General features: G+C 34.9%; 1 pseudogene; it reads right to left on the bottom strand.

Moving 5' to 3' along the window:
• The window catches only part of LOC148945750 (endoplasmic reticulum resident protein 44 pseudogene), a 28,346-nt pseudogene extending 20,089 nt beyond the window's left edge, over positions 1 to 8,257 (bottom strand).
• Between the last annotated feature and the right edge of the window lie 1,905 nt (positions 8,258 to 10,162).

The raw sequence follows: 10,162 nt of genomic DNA, 5'->3' as shown, positions 1-10,162 counted from the left end.
TGTGGCTTGTCTTAATTGACAGATAACGGTAATAAGTATCTTTTATTTTCGTGTATTATCGTTAATAAGGCATATATTACTAACAAATACAACAAGCTCATTTATTTTAAATTTGAAGAGCTTCGCGTTTAAAGGGATAATCTGTTCCCGTTTTCTTGCAAGGAAAGGAGGGACAGTAAGGAGGAAAATAATGAAGGAAAGAATAATAACGAAAAGAGAGGAAATAAGAATGCTAAGATGAGGCGGTTATGACTATAGACTCTTCTAACAATGTTGTACATGAATTGAGAAATGGTGTGATTTATTCTCCGTCATTTGCTCTCCGCACGCTACTTAAGATACCCTATGACTGCTGTTGCACCCTTCATAGTAAGGCTCCACCTGGGGTTGTAGATGTAAATCCCACCTGACTCTTACACCCCCATACCTTCTCAAGACCAAAACATAATTTTTACTTCACAGAAATACAAAATGTTTTCACTTTCTTAACTTGAATAAATAGAAATTATCAAAACTTTAAGGAATACATTTCGATATCTATATTTTAAATTGCAAATAGTCATTTTTATGTCCAAAAATAGAAGCCTATTATTCCTGTTTAGGAACCATATATTTTGGTCAAACTATTTGTTTGAGTACTGGGATGTCTTACCCTATAGCCAAGGGCTATATCTGACCCCATTGGGAGGGGGCTTGGAAAAACTGTGTGGCATCGATCATTACATCTTAAAAGAGTATTTAAGAGATAATCTAAATCAAAATTCTAGTTGAGGGGATTCTTCTGATCTTGGAAAGTTATTGAGTAAGGAGAATGAAACTTACAGGAAAAAAATTTGAGACTACATTATACTAAAGGAAGGAGTTTTCAAGCTCTTGACATGATATTTATGATTTTGAGGTTATTTTTAAGGCTTTGCACCTTGAAATACGGTCTATACCTGTCTTAATCGATGAAAAATTGATATTTTCCTTAATTTTGTTGTGAGTCAGCTTTTATTTTATTCTAGGTTTAGACAACACAATTCAGATGATTTTAATAGGATTATAAGCCACATTTCGATTTTTTTTCTAATATTGGGCAGTTTTTTTTTTGTAAATATGGAGCAGTTCTTGGAAAGTAAACTCATTTCCTTGCAACTTAAATTTTAAGAATCTTCGGACTGTTGAAAATAATAGTTTCTTTCTATGGTTTTTGGGTATAAAAAAGGTTAAAATACTGTAGGTTAAAAAACTGTGATATTTTTTTTTTTTACATTGAGATGAAATGACAGTTTTAACCGGCTGAACATGATAATTAAAAAACATTACGGAATTGTTTTGAACTTTTTTTAGTTACAATGAACTAGTAATTTTGATGCCAATGTTTTAGCCCATTTTTATATCGAAAAACTTTAGATAAAATTTATTATTTTCAAGGGATATAAAAGGACTATTTCTGATAACTTCATTTTTATAACACAAATTTTGTGTAAGTTTATCGAATTTCGATGCCATTTAGAGGGAACAGGGAGAACCAGATACTTTAAAAGGGTGGTATCCTCAGCATTTTTTCATTTGAAAACAGACTTTAAGCTCTAATCATCTTTCCGATCACTTCAGAAACTCCCCGTCCACGGGATTTTTTTGCAGAAATCAAATCACGCCAAAAATTCCCCTGGAAAATTTCCACATGCAAAACAAACCTGGCAAAGAGAAAGTAAAACAAATAAAAATAGTTTCAAATGTCAAATCCCCTTAGTGTAAAATTTCCAGTGAAAATTTCTCTCTCCAGGAACAAAATCTACAAAAAACCTATCCCAAGCATAAATCTTTCCCCTAAATCGTGTATACTTCCCAATAACAAATACTACACATAAACAATGGGCAAATTTTAAAATTTAAAGACCCATCCATAGGGGCTTCAGAGGGTTGTGTTATCAAAGGCATAGTTTTGGAACCTTTCAGCCTTGCTTTTTATTTTTGTTCTTGTGATTTTATCTACTCTTTTTTCTCTTTTTGTTGTCTGAATAGCTGAGTAGAAATTTTGGCCTAAACAGTTGTATGTTTCTAGGCTATACTTTGATTTCATTTATCTAATATTGAACATTTGCAACTGCACAAGTTAGAATACTGGTAATGAAGACGAGCGTTCAACTTTATTCTGGCTAAGCACACTGAATTGATTTACCTGTCAATGCCTTTGTAAATAAAATCCTGGAATGTGGTAGCATTTTAATTAAGCAAAGCCTTTTGAAGCATGCAAAATAGTTTTATATTGTTCTCTTTCGACTATGATTAAATTTGCCTTTGCAATTTGCCTATGATTAAATTTGCCTTTGGATGAGTGTCTTCTGACTAATTCTTTGACTAATAATTTGATTGTTTTTAAGTGCTTATAAACTGTCAATCCTCCATGTGTCGTGAATGGCAATGAATTATCTTTGTTCTTTTTGGTGTAAATGTAACCTTTTTGGAAGGCTTAGACACACTTAAGAAGAAAAAAATTACTTTGGAAATTAGCTCAAAATGTGGGATTTGAGAATCCTTTTTGTAGACCAAGCTACAAGGTTTTTTTCTTTTATTATTATAGCTTACTTGAATTCATTAAAAATAACCCAAGATTTAATTGTGAATTTTAGTTGCCTATATTTCAATAAAAACTTTTGGATTTTCACTTATCAGTGACATTGACTGTTCTTTATTTACGGCTTGTTAGTACGAGCTGTTTTACCTAAAGCTCGATTGAATGTGAAGGCAGAAGGGGAGATTAAAAAATCAAATCAGTTTTAGGGTCATAATTTCCACGGTTTTAGAGGTAAACTGGCCCGAAAACTTCACCCCTAGAAATTTTTCTTCTCATGGAAAATTCTTCTGGTGGAAAATGTATTCCATCAGAAATCCCCCCCCCCAAAAAAAAAATATCTGTAAACTATTTATACGCAAAACCTATAAGTAAACACCTGACAAGGCCCAAAAAACAGTCGTATTACTATGGGCTGTAGAAGTTCAGGTAATGTCGAAATGCTTAGACTTTTAAACTATACTGAACAGAGTTGTTTTGTTAATTAAAAAGGGCACTAGAACTTTTAATTTTAGTTTGAGTGACTATTCTCTGGATAATTTAGGACCATTCGTTGTTAGATACGATTACCTCATGGAAGCAAAATAAACACACCTCCAAGATCTTCATTTTGACAAAAGAAAAAAAAAGGAAAAAAGGCTGCTAAATTGGAATAACAATTGTTTGCAAAAGATGGGTTTTAAAATTTGATTTACGTAGTTTTGAAAAAAAGCCTGAAAATATCCCCCTCCCTCTTTGTGAAACATTACCCCCTGAGAATAAAAAAAAATCCTATAAAATACTTATAAGATCTTCTAAAATTGAGCACATGATTTTTAAGTCGCTTTAGAAGCTAAAATATTTTTGCCAATGCCTTACTCGGACAGGATCAAATCTACGGTGCTTGGAAGAGAAGAAAATGGAAGAAAAAAATTACTATTTTTCTAAGAACGGTAAAAAAAATCCTTTGAAATTTATATTCTAACCCAGGCTAATAGGAAATGAACACTTATCTTAATCATAACATATTGCTCTAACTGTGTCGATACGGTCGACTTATGATCTATTAATGACGTTAGTCGGCACGTAAGTTTGATCGGCAACATGAATCAACAGCCATTTAAACCATCCTTCAGGTCAAGTTTCACTGACCTGTGTAAGATTCAGAAAACGCATAAATTTTTTTGCTATTATCGGCTACAGTCTAATATATTGTTTAATGTGTTTTGCTCTATTGGGACTACTTCGAGTAAAACACTCTGGTAAGCTAAAATCGTACTTATTCTTGTCATACTAATTAATCAAAATCTATTTTTCTCTTCTGCGTAATGGTATCAACCCCATACTTCTGCTTTCCAATTTTAATCTCGTTTCCTCTGAAGTATGTTTTCTAATATCTAACCATTTCCATTCTAGGTCCTTTAGTCTGTAGAGGAACTCTTTCTAAGAATCTGAATTTGTCTTTGTTTCAATTCTAGATTCTTAACGCATGTGTTCCAAAAATGACTCAAATCAGCCAGCATCTTCAATCGGCAATTCTTCAAACGCATTTTATGCTTTACGATTTAAGTTAGATTGAAATTTTTGCTACCCAGTCTTATTCCGGTCTACCGTTTAATTCAGTTTTTTCCCGCGATTGGAGATAAACAAATATCCATCTTCGTTTTCCATTATTGGTTGGAGGATTACCGTACGCATTAAATCTATAAGAAATTTTTGTTGAGGTGCTTGGATCCTCTTCCCAAGGTTATGTCTATTATTAGCCTCTGTTTCTCGTTTTTCGCGTATTTCCTTAAAATCTACATTTCAAAATTTTAGCGACCCACGACCAAATGCTGAGGATATAAACAGTGAAATGACAAAGAAATAATCATTGAATAAAGTATAGAAAAATAATAAGAAGTGACGTACTTAATAAAATAACAAGATGAGAAATAGGAGTTTAAATAGAAATAAAAAGATTACGAGACTGGGAAGCCATTGTAATGTAAGTGGTCAAGTGAAGTTCAAGTAAGTTTATTATTAGTAAAGGTGGTGGATGCAATGAAAATGTTAAAGAAGAATAGACAATGCCCAGGGGTGTTTTTGAGAAAATAAAATTTGGAACAATAGAAGAAAATTACGTCTCCAAACCAAAAATAAAGCTACAGTGATAACAGTGGTCAAATAAGGCTATGAAATGAGGGCGTCGACCCCTGAGGGTGGGACCACATTCAGTAGTAAGTAATAGCATTCAATTTAGAGTTTACTCTTTCTTTTTCTATATAACTTTTTTATTAATTCTATTAATTGTTAATTCTATATTACTAATATTTTACTTTTTCTAGTCAAATACTAGTCGTTGTTATCTTATTAAGTTGATCTCGGAGCTTTGAATATTTTACCTTGATCGGTGATAGATGTCGAGCCAAATTCCTTAGACTCAGGTTCAAGTTTACATGACACCGAAATGCTGGAAAAAGTAGTCGTCAGACCATTTTCTAGTTTTGGAAACAAAAAAGGGTCTGAAATGTCAACCTGCTTCTTAATGTCACTTGGTAAAGCATGTTCAACTTCTAAAAATATAATTAAAAGAGATATAAAAGAAGTTTGACAACAATGTGTATACATTTTACGAAAAGACAATTCAGTAAATTCAGACAAAGATGTAGTTAAAAAAAAAAAGTGCAAGGTTTATACGACCATCACCTTCCATCAAACCGTATATGCCCCTGGAGAATAACATACAACCCTTGACCCCAGGATTTGCAGGCTGTGTCAACCCCAGAAACATTGCTATATGACCCATGAATTATTTTGAATAAAATAGCTATTTCAAAGTTTTGATCGAATTTACTCGGAAAAAAAAGCTTGGGAGGGCTAGTTGCCCTCCGACCAATTTTGACACTTAAAATGGAACTAGAACTTTCAATGTTCAATCAAACGAGCCCCTTCCAAAGATTATACGACCACCCCTCCCATACAAACCTTACATGCCCCCGGAGAATAGCTTACAACACTTGCCCCGGGCTCCAGAGGGTTGCCCCGGGCACCAATCGCTTCGCTCTTAAGGAGGAAACTAGAACTTTTAATTTACAATCAAATGAGCCCCCTCCGAAGTTACGACCACCCCTTGCAGAAAAACCTTGCATTCGTCCGTGAAAGATTATTTGATCTTTTAACTATCTTTAAGAAAATGGGTATCTCAAAATGTTTATGGGATACATTCGGGGAAAAGAGGGCCTTGGGAGAGGCTAGTTGCCCTCCGATCACTTCTCACTCTGGATACAGGTGCTAAAACTTTCAGTTTCCAATCAAACGAGCACCCTCCAAAGTTTATATAACCACCCTATCAAAAAAAACTTACACGTCCGAAGGTATAACTTTCAACATGTGCCCCCAGGCTCTCGAGGGGTTGTGTCGACCCTAGACTTTTTTTAAAATTGATCTTTCAACTACTTTACATGGGTTAGACGGGATGCATTTGGGGGAAAGAAGGTGAGGGGAAGGGGCTAGTTGCCCTCCAGTCCCTTCTAACTCTTAATACGAGCACTAAAACTTTCAATTTCTAATCAAACTAGCCCCCTCCAAAGTTTATACGACCATCCCTTGTATAAAAACCTTATATGTCCCGGGGTACACCTTTTACACGTGCACCCAGGCTCTGGAAGGGTTGTGTCTACCTAGGAGTTTCTGTTATCTGATATTTTATCTGTTTTGAAAAAAATATATATCTGAATATTTTGATCAGATTCATTTGGGGAAAAAGGGGGCGGGGGGTCTAGTTCCCCTTCTATAGATTTTGACTCTTAAAAAGAAAAATAGGACTTTCAATTGCCAATCAAACGAGCCCCTCCAAAGTTTATACGACCGACCCTTCCATGTAAACCTTATATACATCCAGACAATAACTTTCAACACGAGCCTCCGGGCTCTGGGGTATTTGTTGACCCCATTTTTTTTCTTTTTTTTTTGATTTTAGAACTAATTTTAACAAAATGGTTATCACAAAGTTTTGATTGGATGGATTTGAGGAAAAGACAGCGTGAAGGGGGCAGGGTGCAAGTTGCACTTCAATCTATTTTCATTCTCAAAAATGGCACTAGAACTCCCGATTTCCAACTGAATGAGCCCTCTCCAATTTTATAAGACCCAACTTTCTATAGGAAGTGCCTCTGGAAAAAAATGGAAACCTTATGGCCTTTTTTATAGATAACGATAAAATATTGCCTCCGGGGTTACGTTTTATGCTCATCTATACGGATCAGTTGTGATGTGTGAAAGTTTTGAAGCATAAAAAAGTTTTGAAGAATAGAAAGACATGTCTGCAAACCAACATTAGAAAATTGGAGGAATCTGTAAACGGATTCTTTCGGGCACCCGTCCGACTGATTTTATTTCAACCAGAAAGCTATACGAAAATTTGGTTACATCCAGATCTAAATTATTTTGAAAAAGTGTTTCTTTCTGTTTCTTTGCATCAAATTTCTAATTTTTTGATTTCAAAGTTATTAGGTTGGTTCCTCTCAATGGAGGAGGATATAATACATAGACTTTATTGCTTAAAAAATGTTTAAGGCTCTAAGATCTTAATCTTTTTCTAGGTAATTCTCTTCATGCTTGTATGTCGTTTTATTAGACTATCAAGTGAGACCTCAAGATCGTTATGCGAAGCTAAAAAAAAAACTGAACATGCAAAATGAACTTAAGATTTTATGTGCTAAAAAACCCCAATCTTTTGGGGGATGGAGGAGTTAAGATTGTTTATTTATTCCTGCATTTTAAAACCATTTTACGAATCCAAGAATTATTTCGGGAGGGCGTTTCAAACTCTTAGACACGACCCTGGTTAATACTGAATAGTAATCATCTACCAGGTCTAGCATTGGCGCTCTATGTATGAAGATTAAATAAAAAAAACAAGTTTTTTAAACTGAAAGTAAGGAGCGACATTAAAACTTAAAACGAACAGAAATTATTCCGTATATGAAAGGGGCTGTCCCCTCCTCAACGCCTCGCTCTTTACGCTAAAGTTTGACTCTGTCTCACAACTTTATTTTTTAAAACAATAAAAAACTTTAGCGTAAAGAGCGAGGCGTTGAGGAGGGGACAGCCTTTCATATACGGAATAATTTCTGTTCGTTTTAAGTTTTAATGTCGCTCCTTACTTTCAGTTTAAAAAACTTGTTTTTTTTATTTAATTTCTGATCGTTTTTTAGTTAATGCAGCTTTTTTTTTGGCACGCCTTAATTTAATAATTAAAAAAATTTTGAATAAAAATTTTAATTTTATTTTGAAAATTGGCTTAAAAAAAATAAAAAAAAAACAAAAAAGTTTATGCAACTGAAAGTAAGGAATAAAATGAAAAAATTATAATAACAGAAATTATTAAATATATTAGGGGGTTCACCCTATCGTCAATACCACGCTCTTTACGGTAAAGTTTTTGTTAGTACTTTCAAAAGATCTTTTTATTCTAATTAAACGGCCTTTGTGATTTTAGCGTAAAGAGACCAGGGGGAACCCCTTCATATACGTATATCAAACCGAACAGAAATTATTCCGTATATTCCGTCGGATAATTTAGGGAAGGTGCCAGGACATCTACACGTCGGGACCACTACCGTCAGAAAATTGACACGTCAGGACATCGACAGTCACAATCGCTACCCATCAGAGCATCGACACGTCAGTTCATCGACAGTCACAATCACTACCTGTCAGAACGTCGACAGTCATACCATTAACATTTTTTCTACCAACTAAATTCTGTCAGAACCACTGACCGTCAGAATGTCAACAGTCATAACACCTAACAAAATTTTCATAACGAAAATCCGTCAGAACGTCGACAGTCATAATATCGACACGTCATAACATTAAAATTTTAAAACTTTATTTTTTTGGGGTTTAGGGGGGACAAGGTACCTCGGTTAGGTTAGGTTACGTATTTAATACATGCTATGCTTTACTCCATTCCCCTGATGTGCAAATATCACATTATTTGCATTATTTTCTATATTCATAAATTTTTAACACGTATATTAGGGGGTTCACCCCCTAGTCAATACCCTGCTCTTTAAACTATTGTTCGAATTTTTTTTTCCAGTTCTTTAAAAATTACCTCTTAATCACAATCAGTTGATCAGTTGAAAAACTTGTTTTTTTTTTATTTAATTCCTGATCTTTCTCTTTAATAATGCTGGGAAATCCGGCGCCCCCGTCATCGCACTGTCCCGTCCCCCCTGCCCTCGGCCGTCCTGGACAGAACATTCCATATAGCCCCCCCCCCTCTCCTTCCCCCACCAACCAGAAAAAATCTCCTCTGAAAAAGTCTGTATACTTCCCAATAACCAATACTATATGTTAACATTGAGTAAAGTTCATAACTTTCAGCCCTCCCCCTGGGGACTTTAGGGGATCAAGTCATCCTAAAAGACATTTTTATCATATTTTCGACCATGCTGAACAAAATGGCTATCTCAAAATTTTGATCGGGTGACTTTGGGAAAAAAATGAGCGTGGGAGGGGGCCTAGTTGCCCTCAATTTTTTTTTGTCAATTAAAAAGGGCACTATAAACTTTAATGTCCGTTCAAATGAGCCCTTCCACTATATTCTAGGACCACTGGGTCGATACGATCACCCCTGGGGAAAAAAAAAAAAAAAAAAAAAACCACAAAATAAAAAAAAAAAAAACACGCATCCGTGATCTTTCTTCTGGCAAAAAATGGAAAATTCCACATTTTTGTAGATAGGAGCTTGAAACCTCTACAGTAGGTACGATAATTATTCACAATACGTCTTAGACACAACAGATTCAACAGTATTTTTATGTAAACAGTTGCCACAGCACAATGGTGAAAGGACTCTCCTTGTACTAAAAAGGAATCGAGTTCATCCTATTCTGTGGTAACGATGGCAACTGTATTCATACGGTACGAGACCAACTGCAAGTCTTTACTCTCTTCTTTCTTAATTAAATCAAGACAATTTTAATTTCATTATTTTTTTCCTCGCATCTTTTACATGATACCCTCTAATAAAAACTTTCCGCGGCCTAAGAAAAGTTTTCTGGGCCAAGGTTTTTACTAGTGTTGGGGCCATTAATAAGAATAAAAATCGGCAATCGGGAAGAAAGGATTTTTTTCTGGGATCGCAAACGGGGGTGCATACAATCGTAGAAAAAATGTCTAGGAGAAGATTGTTCCAGAGATAGATGAGCCCCAGTAGGGTCGATACGATAACCCCTGGGGAAAAAAAAACAAAAAAAAAAAAAAAAAAAACCAACCAAACCTATCAACAAGCAACCGGGATCTTTATTCGGGCAAAAAAATGAAAATTACACTTTTTTTGATTTAGGCGCTTTAAACCTCAAAAGTAGGGTTATATGAAACGCGGAATATGATGGTGTGATTTTCATTAAGGTTGCCCTTAACACTTATTAACACTTGCCCCGGGCTCCAGAGGGTTGCCCCGGGCACCAATCACTTCGCTCTTAAGGAAGAAACTAGAAATTTTAATTTACAATCAAATGAGCGCCCTCCAAAGCTATAACCACCCCGTGCATAAAAACCTTGCATTCGTCCGTGAAAGAATATTTTATCTATTAACTATCTTTGAGAAAATGTGTATCTCAAAATGAT

The sequence above is a fragment of the Artemia sp. Qi Xiang Cuo genome, chromosome 12, assembly GCF_049724085.1.
Source record: "Artemia sp. Qi Xiang Cuo chromosome 12, ASM4972408v1, whole genome shotgun sequence".
Classification (NCBI taxonomy): Eukaryota; Metazoa; Arthropoda; class Branchiopoda; order Anostraca; family Artemiidae; genus Artemia; species Artemia sp. Qi Xiang Cuo.
The sequence above is the reverse complement of the archived record's forward strand: the minus strand, read 5'-3'. Positions and strand labels throughout refer to the sequence as shown.